Source organism: Lepisma saccharinum, chromosome 26 (assembly GCF_977018435.1).
Source record: "Lepisma saccharinum chromosome 26, izLepSacc3.1, whole genome shotgun sequence".
Classification (NCBI taxonomy): Eukaryota; Metazoa; Arthropoda; class Insecta; order Zygentoma; family Lepismatidae; genus Lepisma; species Lepisma saccharinum.
In genome coordinates, this window is record NC_139254.1 from 52,448,020 (window position 1) to 52,469,765 (window position 21,746).

Sequence of the window (21,746 nt, forward strand, 5' to 3'; positions counted from 1 at the left end):
AGTTATCATATCCTAAGATGAAACCATAAATACACAACTGAAATAAAATAAAAAAATCAAGTAGCGAAATTCATGGAATTAATACTTGTTGCTTCTCTTAACTATCTTATTTAAAGTTTATGATATGGTAGTAGTCTGTGTAATTCATGGAATATTAGAGAGAAAACCAAAGCTTTGAAAAAATAAATTATAAAAATAATTTCTAACAATTTATCTCAATAGATAAGTTTCAAAATATGTTATTTTGCAGCACAATCTATGTTATTTTTCGCTGTTTAGTGTGAAAATAAGGGTTATTATTATTTTTAAGTGACCTTATTTTAGTGTTATTTCTATTATTATAAAACACTATGCTTTGAGTCTGGAACACTGAATCGCGAAAATGAGGAAGCAAAGGCTCTGAGGGCCAAAATTGAAAACATATGGTACGTTGTGGCTATACTACCCGTTCCAAAACCTTTTGGAATCATTTTCCCTCCTTCAGATAACAGGCTCAAAGATTCCTACAAAGACGCAGGACACAACTGATCATGTTTCCTGGGAGCTCTGTACCCGAAGCTTTCTAGAGAAATGGCTTTGAATTCACTTTAGAGGTCGTTTCCAAGTCATTAGCAAATCTGTTCCATTGAAACAGACAGTACGTGACAAGGAAGACATGTAAGAGATTTATTATTCTTGTCAACATCTATGTTATTCTTTTCCATTATTATTTCCAGCATCAGGCGTTGGAATGGTTCATTAGAGGGACCGGGACTTTTCTGCTGATCCCCCACTTCCTACAGGAAGTAGCCAACGTCCAGCATTTCCATCTCCGCAATGCACAATTGAAATCTGATGAGACAATCATTCCTTACTCACTGTTATTTTGTTTAATACGTATTAATTTTCTGTACGTAATTCCGTACTTATTACTGTAAAGCTGTGTCGGTCTCAGAGGAAAGTTGAAAATGACGACGATATCCAAAATGCGTCTCCGGCAAAAATAAAATAAATAAAATATAATTAAATTAAAAACAAACTAGGTAACAATGGCGACGAGACTCTATGCACCGTCCACGGTTTAACAAACAAACAAAAAACGTATCAATAGATACTGATTTTCAAAGGTGTTTTATCACTGAGTTAAATTTTGCGTTTCTGAGTTAAAAAACAAACAACCAACAAATGATAACGTAGATTTTTGCAGAATGTATTATTTCGTTCACTGACATGTGGTTTAAGGTTAAAATTTAATGTATGGGGAACTTGGCGAGGGAAAGGGTCATTTTCCTTCCCTGAAATTTTCAGGCCTAGTAAAATTTACAAGTTCAGGGCATTTTCTGATGAACAAAGAATGAAAGAGTAATTTTAAATACCAAATAGTAGTGGACGCTATTTCCACAGATAAACGTATATAGGTTTATGTCTCTAGGTTTATAAGTTTATCTGTGCTATTTCTATGGGGTAAACAACTTGTCGATTCTGCCCCTCCCCCTTTCCAAAGTTAATCCCAAAGTTCGATTTTGCCTCTCCCAACCAAGTTTCGCCATGCATTTCTGCCTAAGGCTAAAGCCGTACGGCCTCCCCTTTAGACAGAAATCTGTGACTTTGATGAATAATTCACATTCCTTCCATACTCGTATCTGCAACAATAGTTAACAGCTTCCAAGTTTGGTGAACGAAGGGGAGTTTCATTGCTTCGGCAGGAGTGTAATGTACAGTATGCACTAGAATTCAATACTGTACATTTTTCTTGTATGATATAGACATATAGATAACTGTATCATCAAAAGTGGTCTGGAGTGTGTAGTAAGGGATGATGTCAGTTGATTTTGCATTGCTTCTATTCATGTAAATATTAATTATTTTGTTGTAAATGCACTGAAAATAGTATCTGCTTGCCAATAATAAAATTAAGGAAGTTGAAAGTCTAAATTAATTCCATTTCACAGGTTTTAAGCTTCAGGATATTTGCAACGATTTTCGTAGCCTTTCTTAGTAAACTAATCCTGCATCAAAGAACAGCGAAGATGCCTGTTGTGAACATTTTTTGAATCGACAACATTCGCAAGGATATTACGCACGAAATCGAAACCAGATCACATCTTCCGAAAATAAGAATTCGTTTTGAGTAAGCAGTTGCCCACCCGCGTCCACACCTGACGCCGATATAACATGAACAGCGGTTTGTGGAGGCTGAGGTTGATCCTTTATGAAATGATAATAAGTTACACATTCGCTATATTTCTGAATGTTTGCACCTGTGTTCAACAGAGCCCATCGCTCTATCTCAAGCACAATAGAGCCTATCTTAAGACATGAAGGTGTGTTCTGTATGCAGGGATAATTCATTGGCTGAATCTAATGAATGTATGCCAGTGATCAGTGGCGTAGCGCAGTTCCCTGAAGCCCCCCTTTAAGTATAATATTGGGGCCCCTTAGTGAAAAAAAAAAAATAGACGTACAATAACAATAGTTAGGTACCCCTTCCCCCGCCGTTTAAATCAAATTAACTTTTACCGCAAATACCCTGCCTTCCCAATTTTTGTCATCGACATAGGCTATATATCAGTGTTTCTCGGAACTAAATCAAGATGGTCTAAATCTCTGATCAATAACTTTATAACGAATTTAGAAATATTTTATCTTGCAGTGGCACAGACAGGATCAATTTTCGGGAGACTTCACACAGCCAAATATTTTACTCGTGATCATTTGTATTTTTGGCTCGAAACATTTTTAAAAAGAAACAATTAGGTTACATATAATACACATGTATAAATACTGTTTGTGGAACGTGATTAATAGATAGTAAGCCCAGAAGCCCTCCTCTTTTGGACTTTGAGGTGGATGCGCCTTCAGCCCCCATACAAATAGTTATATACTCAAGAAAACTTATGATTTCAGTTTTGGGGGTTGAACCGGACCTCTAGATTGTCGATGGTGACCTAGCGCCACAAGGTCAATTGCAGTCTGCTACGAGAAAATAGCAACGGACTCCAGTCTTGAGAGATAGATAATAAAGCGGCGATGGGACTTTATTCACTGAAAATTTGTCACTCAATGAAATGCCGATTGGAAAGACTGGGCCACTCACAAAAAACAAGTTGTTGCCGCACGGGCAAGGTGTTTAATTTTGATGTTAATGGACATATATTATTATTCATAGTTTTAACGATGCCATTTCTTTCCGATAGACCACTCATATTTCTTTGAGACGTTTTCATGAAACAAGAACCATTTTGTTATTAGATCATCAGTGCTCGATGAGCGTGTGTAAGGGGGGAAGGAGTGTAAAAGACGCAAAAAATAATAATCATAAAGCATCCCCCAGCTAGGGTAATTTGCATAAGCATCCTCCTCCACCTTCTGCATTGTCTTCACGTTGATCCATGTGATGATCCTTCCTTCTATCTTCTAACTCGAACAAGAAAATTCGCAGCTAGGAATTTTCACCTTTGCGAAATAAGGGCAACTGGACCTCAGAGCAAAAGGGATAATTGCCCCCGGGCTCCACCTCCTGATTTTTTAGGCCCCTTTGAAGTAAAACATAAGGGGTGTGGACAATGTGGGATATTTATCTCTGATCTTATTGCAATTTCATATTGAGGCTACGTTTACGATAAACTTTGTAACTGTAAAGGTACGAGACGAGAGAATTTTCCTACCGATTGCCATATGTGAGTAAGTTCATTCTGTACTTCGGTAGAGACCAAGTTGTCAAGTTGCCCGGGTCCCTCAGGCTGAGACAATACCGCAGACGTCGTCATATCATATATTACTGGGAACCAGATTTCTGTTTCTTAAAACAATTTTTTATTTAAAATAAACGACACAACCTGCTGAATTTTTGGGATTATATAAAATTTCAGATGCACAGAGAGAGAACATAGCGGGCCCCTACAATTTAGCGCTACCGACATTGCGGGGGCAGCCGCTACGCCACAGTCAGTGATGAACAAGTTCAATCTGACATGTCGATAGTTCATTTGACATTGATTTTGGAAGATACTAATACGCTTATTTATGTATTTCTAATTTATTCCATTTGCGTTGACGTTCTTCACCATTTAGTTAACAGCGACGATGAGGATGAATGTTGATTAGACGGAACTGCTGAAGGGTCACTCACAATTCACAAAGAACAAATTACGCGAACCCGGAAACATCAGGAGATAGGTTCTGATTACCAGCGAACCAGTTATTGTGCTTGTCATAGCCCGGGTCGCCGATAGGGGTGTGCGACGCGTGCCACCGCGAAAAACATAATTGTTGTGAAAAGAAAAATTGCGTCATAACAAAGTTGTATTTCTGCTAACGGACAACTATGTCCCCTTTTGTCAAGCCACCAGTGAAAATTCACCGACCCATTTGTGACTCCAACTTTCCATGATTTCGTGCCTAATGTTCGACCCAGGACAGGCATCATAAAATGGTTATTTGTCTGCAAACTGAGGCCCAACAAAATTCAGGGTGTGCCGTTCTGCGAAAAGACGAAAACAAGAGTCGGCATCAAAGCCTTGAAGGTCCGCTGATCTCTTTACTACAACCTCTCCTGTTTACAACCGCAGCGGCAAGATGAAACCGTCTACCGAGTGTGTAATAAATACTCCATTAGTGCAAAGCACGTAACGCTTTTGTTTTCGAGAATAATGGGTAGGGGTGTGGATTTGTAGTCAGCGAAAACCTCTGAATCAAATAGGCAAATAGGCACCCAAAGGATAAAAATGCATTTCTCTTTCTGGCCTGATCGTGGCGACGATGATGAATGATGATTAAATGAAATTAGGATAACGTTATTTTATATTAAGGAAATAAATTTAAGCGTACCTATTACTGTGAAGAGGGCTCCCGCAAAGTCTACTGGTTAGCGCTCTAGATTTTGGTGCGAGTGGTCCCGGGTTCGATTCCCAGTACGAACACTCAAAATTTCGGTGTCAACCCAGCATCGTGAGAACAATTAAGGAGCTACTTGAAAAGAAACAGTAGCGGGCTCCAGTCTCGAAAGCCAGAAAATAGCGGCGATGGGATTCGATGCGCTCACCACGGGTCACCCAAAGAAAAGCTGAGTGGCAGGCTGTGCCCCTAAGACGGCTCTTGCGCCACGGACTTGTTTGTAGCAGCATTACTGTGAAGAATTTCTACATTAAAGATAAGTTCAGTTCGTTTGCTTCACTCATATCATCCCATTCTTTAATTCCTACTATTCAAATATCTAATTCTCAAGAAATGCACTCGCTCGAATCCTGACGTGGGCTTGGATGTTCCTTTGTGAGTGTCCCGTCTTCAATTCTATATATGCGTCATTCGTGCTCATCGTTACGATTTAACTGCGGCAGAAAAGTGGCGTAAAATAGAAAAGTAGCAATAAATATAGTTTGATTTGCTTTATTTTACTTCGCCTTTTGTGCCACTTTTGGCTAATCTGCGAAGATGGGGATGAGTGATGACATGATGAAATTGATGAATAAACACTCACAAACATCCATGTCCAGGCCAGGATTCGAACCCGGGACCCCTAGCGTCATAGCGCGATGTGCTAACCACTCCGCCACAGGGGCCGGCAATCAATATTTTGCCTGTGTGTTCGCGATATAGTCCAAGTCGTATGTATCAGTGGCGGCGGTAGCTCGTCTGTGAACCAGATGCCAAACTACTTGTACCCGAGGGGGGGGGGGGTGGGGGGGTATGCTTCATGTCATCTTTATTCAGGTGACAGATCGCCTCTGCTTTTAGATCAAGGTGAGTGGACCTCAGTTTTAAACAGTTCCGAATTTGACTCAATCATTCAAAACGACCCTGTTCGCATCATAAATCATGATTACCCAATTATTGGTGATAATTTACACTTTTCACCTGGACATTATAAGCGTGTTATGCAAAATGGGGAAACGGTCGACAGAAGGGTTGGTGTACTCGAAGAGGAAAGATAAAATTTTCTCTCCTTTTTGTTGTAAGCTGTTTGGGGAGAAAGGTGGGGGCATGCTGGCAAATGAAGGATGCGATGATTGAAGGAATTTAAGCTATCGACTACAAAACCATGAAATATCAGATAGTCAAATTCAATGCCTTAAAAAATGGACCGAATGTGAATTTAGAATGCAGAAAAATATAACTATTGATGAGCAACAGGGACTGTTGATTTCACAGGAAAAGCAGGACTAGTGTGAGATCTTCAAACGAATACTGTAGTATGTCCTTAAGTATTTGGCAGAACATAATCTTGCATTACGGGGCCTGGGGCATAAAATATTTGCGGGAAGTATAATTAATTTTTTTTTTTTTTCAATTTTTGTTCCTTAGTCTGAAGTACAGGCGTTGTCCTACAAATTCATAATGTAAACACTATTACATGTCCATTTCGTTTTCATTCTGATGTATGTCCTTATAAGCAAGGGGTCCCGGGTTTGATACCAGGTAGAGGCAAATGGCATAGTGATTAGGATCCCACCACTTTAAACTGTAGGTCCAGTCTCGATTAGCCTATCTGGGCAGAAAGTGAACTTAAAACAACAAATCGATCACTCAATCAATCTCATGTACCCCTAGTACATATTTAATTGCAAAACCGGGAAAGCTCAATATCATATTGTTACTTTAACTAAAAAAGTAGCAATATTTATTCCTATCCAATCACATAATTGTTTTCTTTACTCTTCATTGAATCCATAAAATAATACTTTCATATATTTAATTCTATAAGTAAACAAACAATATATGTTATGTATGTTTGATACAAACATTTGGAACACTATAATTATGTAGTAGCTAGTTTGTCAAAATAACATACGAATGCAGGCGATATCAGATTAGTTACTTAATTGGAAACACCAGCATCCTATAAACTCGTAAAAAACTCACATAAACTATTATTTTTAACTAGCGCGGTGTCCCCTGGAGGCCGGGGCTTCGGGTGAGCGCCCGAGTTGCCACACTCTGGGGCTGGCTCTTGCTGTCATGTTCCCCTTTCCGTACTTAGTGCGTTTTATGGCAGAAAAAATACATATCAACAACAAGAGTAAATTTACAATACATGGCTGCGAACACACAGGATAACATAATTTTTTTTCTAGGGCATGTATCGCTAAAACAAGGTCTCAATCAGCAGTCATTAAGAAAAGCTGGTTGCCAAATTTTAAATGTTATTACTGCTAAAAGGCGATACTGCGAACGGTAATAACCAGGTTGGCGCTAGAGAAGAATTTTACGAGAAACGGTTGTTATCGATATTTTAACATTACATAACACAAAGGCCTCGCGGATATAGTTCGCACAGGGCCTCGCGTTCCCTAATGGCGGCATAGCAGGTAATTGCCCCCCCCCCCCTAATCATGGACGTCCGCAGATTTTTTTTCCCATGGAGACAAGCAGGGTAATTTTCCATGGGGGCATATTACCCCGATAATAGTGTTGCCCCCTCAAAAGACACTACTTGAATTTGAAGCTATCGCATTAATGTATGTAAATTACTGTGACTGAAATCAAATTATAACTTGTGAAATATATACTTTTTAGGTTCACATTCGATTTCTAAGGGGGAGGTGTGGCCATCCTTGCCCCCCCCCCCCCCCCGCTTCCAGACATCCATGTTTCTACATTATTATACTTTCACCTAGAAATTTGCAATTTCCCACACCCGTACAAAATCCGCAGAAATGGCTCCCCTGCGAAGAATGTGTAGCTTGCATAATGAAAGGTTAGAGAGGGGCGTACACTTGGACATATTTGCTAAATTTTCTGAGTATAAACGCTATTTAATGGACAACACTCTTACTTAATTTTATCTTTTCCGTTTTCTTTCTTTACCTGCTTTATGTGTGTATACATACACACATACATATATGAATGTAATTGTGTAAGATTTGATTCATTTTTTATCCACGGTAATGTATAAGAATGATATATGTAACCTCTATATGTATTTCTTTTATATCTGAAAATGTGTATAAATATTATTTTAAGTGTATAAATCCTCAAATGTACTGTGCACTGTAAAAGGGCAGATGCCTGTTGTGCGCAGGATAATAATAAATAAATAAATAGTGTAGAGGAATCTTATTGCCTTTATTAAACGATATTATGCTCTTAAAGAAAATGAAGTATTTCCAAGCCGATTAAAGTTTAAAGCAACAACGGGGGGAATGGGTGCAATGGCGCAACTTCAAGGGGGCAATGGGCATTGCCCCTCCCCAACCTTGGATGGAAATCAATTCTAGAGGGGCAAGGGGGGGGGGCAAACATTGAGGTAAAAGTACGCAAGACTAGTAGAATCTAAGAGTAGAAGAACAAAAGAATACTCAAGATGGAATTAGTTTTCACGTTCTTCTTGCATTATTTCTTCCAGACGGCCAAGAGTACCTGCAGGGGGCAATTGTCCCTCTCGATATCAAATGTTATACAAATAAAAATAGATTTCGTAAAATTTTCTTGCTCGCAAGCAATATCTTCTTTTCTTGCAGTTTTGTCAAGTTCAGATTCGTAGCTAGGGGGCGGCGGGAGTTGGCCTTGGGCGACGAACGATCGAAATGAAAAAAATTGAAAAAAGAATGCCATGGCGCCCCATGATATTTGTTGTGCCATGTTAAATCAATATTGTTTTCAGTTTGCAAAAATTTGGATCTAAATTTCTTTTTGCTCGCTTTGCTAGCAATTTTATTGTTTTCTATAATGCATTGTAAATTACCAAAGAGGGAAGTTTACCTCAGACTCTTGCTACTAAACAGTTTTGTGTTAAATGCACGAAAACAATTGTTTGGAGGAAAATGAGCGCGGCACATTTCAGGGGCAATTTATTTATTCGTTACGGTGCGCCTAAGTTGCTGCATATATCTCGATGCAATGCAACTAATAACAGTGAGATAAAGTGAGGTCTTTTTTCCGACTGAACTTTTATCAGGCTTTTGGCCCCCCTAATCAGAGGGTATGCGCACGCCTATGGTGTGTGTGTATTTTAAAATAGAAGACAATTACAAAACGGTTTTAATAAATTGGTGTTATTTTATTTCGATTTTCTGCCACTTCGAGCTAAGCGCGATGATGCTGAATGTGCTCCACAGGGGGGCGTTGCCCCCAAACTTAGACGGAAGTCAATTAAAGGGGAGGTCAAACACTGACTTCCAAGGGCACCTGCAGAGGAGCAATCGCCCCTTTGATCTCAAATCTTATGCAAGTAAAAATAAATCTCGTAAAATTTTCTTGTTTGCTTCGTTCGCAATACCTGCTTTTCTTGATCTGATAAAGTTCAGACTGTAGTTAGGATGGCGACAGGAGTCGGCTCTTGACGGTGAACGATCTAAATGATAAAATTGTAAAAAAGAGAATGCCATGGTGTCCAGTGAAATTATTTGCGCTCTATTAAATCAGTATTGTTTCCTGTTTACTAAAAATTGGATCTAAAAATTTTTTGCTCGTTTCGCTCGCAGTGTCGTTTTCTGAAATGCATTTTAAGTTACCAGAGGGAGTAGCAAGATTTATCTTCATTGATTTTCTCTTAAATGCATGAATGATTATTTTGAGGAAAAGGAGCGTGCGCATCTCAGAGACAATTTGTATAATTTTTGGATGGATGAAATGATTATGTAATGTATTTTAAATAATATATGTGTGTATTAAAGAAACTTTGAATACGTACACGTAGTGTTAGCGAATATTTTTCTAATTTTTCGTCGCTTTATGTTGCATATGTGGCACATGAAAGTTATGCATGTTACTAGGCCCGTACCCAGGGAAGGGACCCCCTCGAGTCATGAAAGTTTAAAATGCGAACCAATAAAATGCTTCGAAAATAACATGGACGATTTTTTCAAACTTGTAAAAATTTCAATTTTGTCCTTGCATAAACGAGTGTGTTTGTTGTGTAGAGAGGCAGTCTCCAGAAGTCTGCAATCATTGATGCAAGGCTACCAGCAGTGGCTGCGATTGGATTGGCAGTGCCCCCTCCACACACACACACAGTGGCGCAACCATAGAGGACAGGGGGGCATTGCCCCCAACCTCAGACGGAAATGAGTTCTAGGGGGGCAAACATTGACGTCCAAGTGTACCTGCAGGGGGCATATCTCGTCCATGAAAGTTAGATGTTAATGTAAAAAAAAGAATAATATTTGGAATGCATTTATCAAGCATTTTGTGTCTTTAAAAATAGTTTGTGTACTTGTTTTCCGTTATTTATGTGAAATTGAACGTGTTGAAAAAATAATTGAAATAGTTTGTTCGAACACAAAATTGACATTTAATGCTATGGCACCAACTTCTACCCCCTTTTTGCATAATTTACGAGGGCAATAACGTCTTTGATACTACTACTACTACTAATAATAATAATGTTGGACCTGGGTTCGAATCCCGGCTTGGGCATGGATGTTTGTGAGTGTCCATCAATTTCATCATATCATCACTCCTTCCCATCTTCGCAAATTAGCCAAAGTGGTACAAAAGCAAAGTAAAATATAGCAAATCAATAATTACATTATTAAAATTATTAATATTGGTACGTTTATCCTGATACTTGCCCCCCCAGACAAAAAATCGTGGCCTCTGCCCACACACATACATACATACACACACCTATTTCCACTTTGCTCCTGCACTGTGGCCTCTTAATGCTATGCCTTGTCTACCCAGACCCGGTGGAGGCATATAATGGTTCGGATCCCACTTTAAACTGTAGGTCCAGTCCCAATTAGTCTATCTGTGCATAAAAGTGGACCTAGAACAAAAGCTCAAACTTGTTTAATAAGATAACGTAAATTGTCCTTGCTCCCCAGTTATGGCACCCAATCGCAGCTACTGGCTACCAGGTGATTATTTTTTTTTTTAACCTCACTACGATTCTTTGTAGCGAGGTTAAGCAATTGTAATGATAACTGCTAATGCGTATGATTTAATGATCTTGGCTATTCAATGGTTCTGGTTTAAGAAAATAAAGGAAATTTGAAAACATTCTTTATTTGTGGAACTCTCAATTATCTGAATAATTCTGATCAGTAGGTATCGGCGATTAGGAGTAGAGTAGAGTAGAGTAACTGCCTCCAGGTGCCTAGAAGGGACTTTTTTTGTCACATTGCCTTGATGGGAATATACAGGGTGATTCAAAAGTCCCAGGACACCCTTTTTCTTCTGAAACGGATGCGGTAATGGCAAATCTAACTTCACCTGGGTATATCAGGATAAGGGACCCATGTGAGGATGCTTCCAGGACATGGCCGCCATCTCTAAGTTGGCCATATTGGATCGAGGTCAATTTTTTTTCAAATGGCAAGGGGAGCATGTTGGGAATTAAAATACATTAGAATTTTCCAAGGAATGCAATGCTGTACTTAGTTTTGTGATAACTGTAAAGGTACAAGAGTTATTGACACTGAAAGCTAGCAACCACATGCTGCGGTACCCATCGGTATGTTCTAGAGGATGTGCTCAATGTGGTTTTCATTGTGCCAAACACAATCTTTCAGGCGTGAGATTCACTCTGCATGGACCCACATGAGCATCTGTGGAGGTATTTGATAACAGGCCCGCATGATAAGGTAGGGAAGGTGGTGTGCATGCATCACGGATTTTCTTGGCATACTCAAGCTGTTTCAAAGTAACCCCATACAAAAAAAGTCTAGGGGTGTGTGTTCGTCACAATGGAAACCACATTGAGCACATCCTCTTCAACATACCGGTGGGCATCGCAGCACTCGGTTGCAATTTTACAGTGTCAATAACTTCTGTACCGTTACAGCTATCACAAAACTAATTACAGCATTGCATTCCTTGGAAAATTCTAATGTGTTTTGATAATCCACATAATAATTTTGATAATGCCATTTGAAAAATTTGACTTCGATCCAATATGGCGGTCGTCCCAATAGTACCCTCACACATGGGCCTCTTACCCCAATGTACGCAGGTGAAGTTGAATTTGCCATTACTGCATCCGTTTGAGAGAAAAATGGGTGTCCTGGGACTTAAGATGTGTACATTATACTCCCAGTGTTATGTCTGCAACTCCCGGAAAAAAAATATCTACATCCACCTGTGCAAAATGGTACCTAAAGTTCAAATCACAAACCCTGACACCTTCTGTAAACAAAACCACCTGTATGCAGAAAGCATTGCAAACTCATAGAAGTAAAATAATCCACACGAAAATCCATCTGTGTTACAGGATTCATTACGTAAAGTAAAACAACAGCCAATTTGTAGTATGGGATACGCTGCCGCAAATGACGTCTCACTTTAAACCCAATGCTCTTTCTTTTTTTACTTATTGCTTCACCTTTATGGTTAACTCTTTGCACCAGTAATCATTTCCCATAAATTTGGCATTTCTTGCATGCGAATTGAATATATTTTACTTGCATTTTTTTAGACAAAATGATATAACATGGTAATGTATATTTTTAAGGATGATAGATAGGAGTGTTTTAGAAATTTGTTTGTAGATTTTATGTAAATTGTATCTTATGTAAATAAAATATATAATGGGCACAAACAGCCATATGCATTGCTGTAAGTCCAATAAATATATTGATGATGATGATCAAAACAAGACAAAAAGTTTGCAAATTTATTGCGGTTGGAAACTTTGACAAGCATCCTAATAACGATTTTTGTTCCACCAAATATAGTGCACTTCGTAAAATAACTTGGTGACATGGTAAGGCAAGGTAAGTGTGAACATTTTGTAGTAATATGCATTGTAACTTTCAATGAGCTTAGAGATTTGTGTACATAATGATATTTTATAACATTGGTTATTTTCTGAAAATAATGATGTGAACTGCAAGAAAGTAGTGCAACTTAGTAATATTGCCTGCCTTATCCTTAGAAAATAACATGCCGAGTTCTATGCATGCGGGAAAGTCTCCGTGTTCTCCGAGCTTGTTTTCAAAACACCAGCAAGGACAGCCTTTGAAAAGGGGTGAGAAACAGATTCTACTCAATATTTATGTAACGTTCTGTCAGTTGTATCCTGAGAAACCAGTAAATGAAGTGGTTAAGTTGGTATCCCAGTGCAGTGGTGTGTCAGTGTCTGCAGTTTTAAGGGTTATGAAAGAGAGAATGACCGGGAGAGTAACAATGTATGCGGCTGCATATTCGTCTGATGTTTTGAGAGCGGGTTCTCACATTCAGAGGCTCTTATATGAAATGAATAGGTGAAGCAAACTATGAGAGTAACAGCAGATGATTGCGGTCATGAATCAGCTGACATGGAGTGATACATCGAATCGGTGAGACCGTTTGTTTACAGAAGGTCTCAGGGTTGGTGATTTACACTTTAGTACCCTACCACTTTTCCCACTTGTTTCAATATTGTAGACTGAAAACATAATTTTATAAATAAATACTTTGTAGTTTCTTAATATTTAATATTCTCTTCTTTACCAGAAACACATATACAGTAGAGCGTCGATTATCCGAAGTAATTGGGGGACATGGGTGTTCGGAAAACTGGTTTGTTCGGATAATCGAACTGTACATGTTTGCACCGTGAGAAGCTCTTCTTGGGGGCGCGCAATCCTTCAAACTGTGCGGAGCGGCACGCCTCAACTCTAAGCTGGCGCAGCTTTTGCTGTGAACAGCTTTGATACTGCCGCTACTTCTACAGCCAGTGCCAAACTGACAGAAGTGTGCTGATTGTTGAAACACAGCGACTGGCGGCTTGGCCTGTCAGCAGCGCCTTATGAAGGCCCCATTAGAAGCAATGTTCCGCCAGCGGTGGCTCAGTGCGGCGACTACTGTGGGAAACTTGGTTTGGGAGTGAGGGGGATGATGGACGGTAGGGTGGGAGAGTAACAGGTGCGAGCGAGTACACAGTTCGGTTAAGCGGTCGTTCGGTTGACCGACGTTCGGATAATCGACGCTCTACTGTAATTAAATCTGACTGGTTACACATTAAATAACCCAGAAAAAAATTGAAAATGCTACCACCGATTCAGATTTTCATGAAACTTTGTGCTTTTTAATACTACCAAGGCATAAACACATGCAAACTTTTTCTTCTCTACACCTCATAGTTACTGAGTAACAGGAGGCTAAAGTTTCAGAATTTTGCACAGATCGATCATTGTCGAGGCCATGGCAGTGCCCTGCAGTGCTTAACAGAAAAAGTTAATCTGAGAGAGAAATCGATATATCACTTCGTTTTTTATTCTAAATTTCATAGATATATGTATCTACCATAAAACTTGTCACCAAGATTCCCTTGCACGGAGAGTCAGAAAAAGTTTTGTATTGTAAATAAAGCTGATTTTTTTGTATCAACATCTGGCGTTATTAAAATTGCATTATCACTAACAGGCACTGCAGTAATCATACCAATTGTTTTTTTTTTTTTCAAATTGAAGCTTCAAGTATGTTCTAAAAGGCTATAAAATAAAATTAGTGGCTTTTTAACTGCTTATATTAATAAATCTTCATTAAAACAAATTTTATGTACATTCATATTGGTTATTCCATGCCAAATTATCACACAAAAAATAATAATTAAGAATTACTGTATTAATGTACCCTGGATTTCATTTGGCAGACTAGAGGCTCTGACATCTGAACTCGCAGCCAGTATAACTATATGTGGAGCTCGTGTTGTCGTCCCCATCTTTTTGCGCAATATATAGAAAAATAAGTACACCAGGGTTCCCATGTGAACTTGAAATGTATTTTTCCGGAGTTTTCCAGAATCTTCAATTGTTTTCCAGAGTAGTCAATACACAGTGTAGTATTATTTTCTATTTTTACAATAGCCTCCATTTCCCCTTATAGCCATATCATCACCACCTTGTTCTTCTTATTATTATTAGAGACGAGTTTGACTAGCTGATTCATTGACTTAAAATTTTTGGGTGCATGGCACAATGGCACCATTGTTGTATGCAGGGGCAGTATAAGGCCTTCATGGCACAGTGCTATATACACAGGACAGGGTGCTATATACCTTTACCTATTATGAAACCCTATACTATTATTATTCAATCAGTCACTGTGATAGGAAAAAATTCTTGACCACAAGCATAATTTCTTGACTTTTTATTGACTTTCATGAATGGTAAGTTAATGTCTGGGCTCTTTTCTCTTCTTTATTAGTTCTAGGTCCTTTATAGAAAACTTAAAACTATAAAATAAGTTAATACTTAGAAGTTGTTGACAGTTTTTAGGTTTAGGACCTTTACATAAAATTAAAAACATAAAGTAAGTTGATAATTAGTAGTTGTTGATAGTTTCCTGATTACATGACTTTTGTTACCTACTGAGGAAAAAAGTTCACGATGAATAGTTGATAATCTTCTCTTCTGCAGCAACAGCCTCCTCTTCCTATATCTTGTGTAGTTATTGGAGACTCACAGGTGAAGTAGCCATGTGTCCCATGTGTTGGTTTCCTGGATACAAGTTACAAGATCTGGAAGAAGTATTTGTGGAGATAACTCCATTATTTTATGTTGTTGTCTCAACATGGGGACCAACAACATACCCTGCTATTCCTTGAGGAGAATTCTGGATATGTACAGGCAGTTGGTGGCAGCTGTTCTGATGTTTCCATTGTCGTCTCAGGGATTTAACCCCACCACAGCAATTTGTTTACTGCAGAAGGTGACTGGCACATAACTGTTCTCAATGAAACAGCACACATTTTCAATAAAGGTCTTTCACCGTTTGCCCAGGAGCTCTCTTGTCAATGGAAAACATTTCTGAGTTGCAGAAAAATTTCCCAGGATGGACTCAATCCTTCTTTTTCTAGATACAAGCTTCTGACAGATGCAGTTATGCATTCTGTTCAGAAGATAGATTCATCAGATAGGTTTCGTGCGTCAGACCTACAACAGTGTATCCTCAGCAAAGTATGCTGAACACCCCTGCTCATCACATCATCACTACAGATAGGTCTAGGTATACACACAGCCATCAATCATATAATAGAGAAAACAGAACACACATGCATCATCTGTTAGTTTGTAGACCAGATATTTGTATTGTGAGGATGACACTGCAGCGGTATGCTAAAGTGGGTTACCTTGCTATACCGCTGCTTTGACTCACGTAGCTGCCACGAATGGTGACATGTCTGGCAAGAATAGTATTAAGTACAGCTTCTGTCATTCTTCAAGAAGGATGCATAAAAATAACCAAAAAATACCAAGGAACATGTCAACGGATTGCCAGTCTTGATATATACACCAAAATTTTCAACAAAAATAAATCTTCCAGTTTAGAAAAAAATGCAAAAAAGAATTGCAACTCTCATCATAAGAAAATAAACCCAAACTCAGAAGCAACTTCCATAATTTGCCAGTCCTTCAAGTTGCCCCTCCCTGTTCACTTAACAGGGAACCACTAAAACAGACTATGAAGCACACCAAAAGAGTAAGTTATTGAATAAACATTTGAAACAAATAGCAACGAAGTAAGTAGAAATCGAAACTACAATGTCATAACTTTATGTAATTGTTACTGTTTACGGCATACTCATTTAATTTTTTTCAATTTTGAACTGTAATTTGATTTTAGAGCACATTACGGTTTTGAACATTTTGCCTCAAGGTCTCGTCTGAATTTTAAGTAAAAAAAAAGTGGCATCCTTCTTTCACCAATTATATTTACTGTTAACGCCAATAACCATTGTTTCGCGAGTGATTAAAAATGTCAAAATGTGATCCACCATGTGACTGCATGAATACAGGAATACTATGGAAGTTCATTGGGAAGAAATTTTACAGCAGTTAAGAAAAGTATTTCACAGAATCACTTTACCTTCTGTAATGTCACTTCAGCTTTTCACAGGTACAGCTGACAATAAAATCACTCCTTTCAGGCTCAACTTTCATTATTGGTTTCAGAAGTTCAGATTTGTTTTCTTTGCCCAAGTATGTGCGAAGGAAGTGTTCCTTAACGATTTTATTAATTGCGTGAATGGCTCTTGTAAATGGAAGACAGACAGGGGAATGAACAGAAAGAGGAAAGAGAAGGAGCTTCCTCCATCACACACACACACAATTCTCAAATTTTAGTGAATCTTACAATGTGGAGACAAAAATAATTATTTTTTCAAACTATCACACTTGGTGTTGCATAATGCCTTTGACGGCTCCATATGAATTTCACAGAATATCAGAGAAAATGTTTTCCTGGTACCCTGTCCAAAGTTACAGAAGGTGAAGAATATACACATGTAACAAGATCTAAATCTTCATTAGGAATTATTTTATATGTGTATTAGGGACCATACCAATCAATAGCCAAGAGAAATTAACAACTCCAATATTGAATGACGGTAACGGTTCTGAATGTTTTATGATTTCTCCTAGCACAAAGACTAATTATTATAGAATTCTGGAAATCATTGTCACATGAAATTTGAACCTTCCTTAAAGTAATGAGCACTGTTTGGACTCGAAAAAAAGTTATGTATGTTGAAAAAAAAAAAAACTTGAAAATTACCTTACGCACTTCTCATGGACAAAATAGTCTCAGTCGACAAGCGACAGTAAATATCGTAGAAGCATGGGAATGAATGTAGAAGTAAATCAGAACCTTAGTATAATGCATTTAGGGACTTTATGTTAATGCTAAGGGAACCAAACCTACCTGCCTAACCTAAACACGAAAGCATATATTGAACAAAATCTTAAGTAATTGCTAAAACTCCGCAGTATGTGTTAACAGATATACATCGAAATCGAACCATGTAAAAATTGCATTTGTAGCATGATGAAATCGCAATAAAACCAAATGAACTTGGGCCGCTCTAAGTCCCAAATTAGTAAATACGGAAACACAGTGTTCGAGTGCCAATTTAGAAACAGATCTGCTTTTAAAGAAAATAATATGCAGAGCTACAGAGCAATCCATTCAAGTGTAGACAACAAGGTGCTCGCAGCCGTATGTCGGCACTGTAGACTGTCTGTGAATCAAGTGCGCAAGTTTCTGTAACTAGTTTAAAGAGTAATTTATTTACTTATAATTTATGTAAGAAGGTGTTGAAACTGGGAGCCTTCCTTGCCCACACATTTTTGATGGCTTTTGATGAAGTTACCCAAAACTCGCTGCACTTTGCATTGATTAATGTTGGTAATTTCTTGTGAATGTCACGTTTCAGTTCTTTCAACATGCGCGGATATGACTTGTATACAGCATTTTTTTAATCTACTCCAGAGATAAAATACTCCTCCATGGCCGTGTGGCATAAAGGGCTGTGCTTTGGACTCCGACTGCGGGATGACATGGGTTCGAGTCCTCCTGGGTTCTCAACCTGTGTATAGGACCGGTGGCAAGTCACCTTTGTGAGGAAATTGGGGAGCTACAAGTGAGTAGCGTAACCCGGTCTCGGAAATCTACTATAACTGCTGAGGGTTCGACGTGCTGATCCCACATCATCCCATTACCAGTTGAAGATCTCCACACCTCCAGGTAGGATTGTGGGAGGGAGACTGGCAGTCAGGAGATAGGCCAAGGCCCTTTGAGGGCTGTTGAGTCATGGGGTGTAGAGATAAAACTCACAATATGTAACAAGTATCCAAAAACTTCACAGTCACCAGACTAATAAATAGGCACACAATAAAAAACTTCTGTAAAAACAAGTTTCTAACTCCCCTCACCAGCTTATTTAGTGGATGTCTTTATCAAGAATGTGTGCGCATCAAAGGTGACTAGACACGTACAACAGTTGTGTCGTACTGAAGACAAGAATTAATTCAGTATTTGAAAAATGTAAATGATTGTATTATGATATGGAATAAATGTATACATTTAATATATGTAGGAAAGATAAGCTTGTTTCACCAGAAAAGCAAATAATCTCACGAGATAATGCAATGGAGTGGAGAGACATTTTGGTACAATCACAAGTTTGCAATAGATACAGTGTGTGACATTTCACACATAAGATATAAGCTTCTAGACATGTAACTAAATTAAAACATACATAATAGAATTACTTTGTGGTGTTTGCTAACAAATGAAAACAACTTGTATATGACATAGCCTGAATGGATTAAGGAAAATGTATTATTTATTTATTTTTATTTATTTGAAAAGTGTTTTAAAACTGCCGAGAACAGCTTTTCAGCCTTAATACAGCAGAATTACATGTTACAAGGTATCCAAAACCACAGTATTGGACAAGAGAGCATTCCAAAATATTTAGCAAACATAACCTAAAACTACAAGAATTTTAAAAATGCATTAAAAAATATACAATATGTGTATGATCTTTACAAATGTAGTAAAATTTGGCTTCAATTATTTGTGAAGCATTTAGGCTATAGAATATACTTATTTTTGTTTGCAAAATGTACAAATTATAAACACTTGCAAACATTTAAACTTTAATGTAATTAAATACAACAATAATTTCCAGAATGATTTACTTTGGTTTGGTTTGAGTTGGTGTTTTAAGTCCACTTTATGCACAGTAAGGCTAATCGGGACTGGACCTACAGTTTAAAGTGGGATTCGAACCACTTGTGCCTCCACCGGGTATCGAACCCGGGACCCCTGGATTACAAGGCAATGACGCTACCACTGCGCCGCCCAGAATGATTTACTTTACATGAAGAAGCACATCTTTTCGTGAAATGTTCCAATATGGAAAACCAATAGATTGATTTGCTTTATTTTACTTCGCTTTTGTGCCACTTTTGGCTAATTTGCGAAGATGGGGATGGGTGGTGATATGATGAAACTGATGAATGGACACTCACAAACATTCATGCCCAGGCCGGTATTCGAACCCGGGACCCCTGGCATCGTAGCATGATGTGCTAACCACTCCGCCATGGAAAACCTATTTGGCCAATAGAAGTATCAATAGTTTCCAATTATGTAATATGGGAAAAATAAATTTGCTTCTATTTACATTCTTGAGACATTTATCACGGAACAATTACTTGCACCAAAAGTAGTAACAATCCTCATAAATTCTGTCAATATGCACTACATGAACCAATTTGCTTATTTTGTTTTATATTTTTCAAAATGCATAGAAACCGTCACTACTGACAAAATTCATGAATACATGGACAACATAAGATACCTATTTATTCTTTTACAGGAAAGGCACACGCTCATTTACATATCTGGTATAAGAAGAAACTAGGTTAGGTAGGAGAAAGAACTCACCCTGCAAAATGTTTATGCACAAAAAGCATTTAATTCTGTGTAGAAATGGGTGACTTACAATTATGAAACCGATTATTCTTAAAAAATCTTACTATCCAAATCACACTCATGGAGATCTGAGGGAAGCTAATTAAGCAGATGAAATAATTTTCTCTCATAACAGAATGTGAGTGGGTTAGGTAGGTTGTGTAAGATTGGTTTAGAATGTCTGAAGCTTTTATTGTAATTTATGTGTATAATATTTGTTAAAAGCATCACATATGTGCTTCTAGGTGCTAAAATTTACAAGCACGAAGTTCCCCAATGTATTTTTGGTGCAAAATTACTGTCAGATGTGACAATTAGAAAACATTTTTTTTTAGGTTTATTTATCTATTCCAAGTACATTATCACAACAAACACTTGGTCATAAGTGCAGAACATAAAAAAAAGAATTAAATTGAAGTTTGGCATTAAAATTACCCTGCACGCTGTTACTACTGTATGAAGACATTTTTTTATTATTTGGTTTATTTTACTTCACTTTCCTTCCATTTCTGGCTAATTGAAAGATGGGGATGAGTGATGATAGTGAGGCATTTCATGAAGTGCCCTTACTCCATGTAAATAACAACATGAACTAATCTGGAATAATTATTGTTTTTAATTGCATTATTGTTTGTGAATATGTATTTCACAAACAAAAAAATATTAGCTTCTGAAGTCAAACGTTGCTACATATCACATTTTCATGCATTCAGGCTAGATCATCAACTCCAGTATTTTTTAAAATTCGTTAGCAGACAGCAAAACGTACTTTATACTTCTATGTGAAATCAGTTCGTTATGAAATATTTTAATCCGATCACATTGCTAGAGCCTTATATTATACAAGTGTGAAATGTCACACAAGAACACTGTAATGCCCCTGTAAAATAAAATTGATGACAGGACACTCATAAACAACACACATGCCCAGGCCAAGATTCGAATCCAGAACCCAACACCGAATATTGTCAGTTTTCTAGTCAAGAGGGTTGAAGTGTCAATTATGACAACATTATAATAACCTAACCACTTAAATTACATTTTATGGGCACTTAAATACAAGGATGTAGCTACTTTTACTTGAAAATTAAGCACAAAAAAAGGGAACCAAACTGAAGTTTGAGATCGAAAAACAATAAACAATCCCAAGCTTGCAATGTAATTGCCAGCTTTGATTTAGAACTTAATAAAGTAAAAGAATTTCACCAGCAAACATTCTGGCCCAAGTTCCTTTTGTTTTGTTGCAATTTCATCATGCAATTTTTACATGGTTCGATTTTGATGTATGTCTGTTAACACATACTGCGGAGTTTTAGTGATTACTTAGGATTTTGTTCAATATATGCTTTTGTTGTTAGGTTAGGCAGGTTAGGTTTGGTTCCCTTAGCATTAACATAAAGTCCCTAAATGCATTATACTAAGGTTCCGATTTACTTCTACATTCATTCCCATGCTTCTACGTTATTTACTGTCGCTTGTCGACGGAGAATATCTTGTCCATGAGAAATGCGTAGTGTTTCACCCATACGATAATAGTACCCTACTTTACTATACCGGAGACACCTATCAATGATTTATTTCACAATTTTTTACGGTAAAAATTTACTATCCTTTGAACACCTCTAATTTTTTTGTTCCGTCAA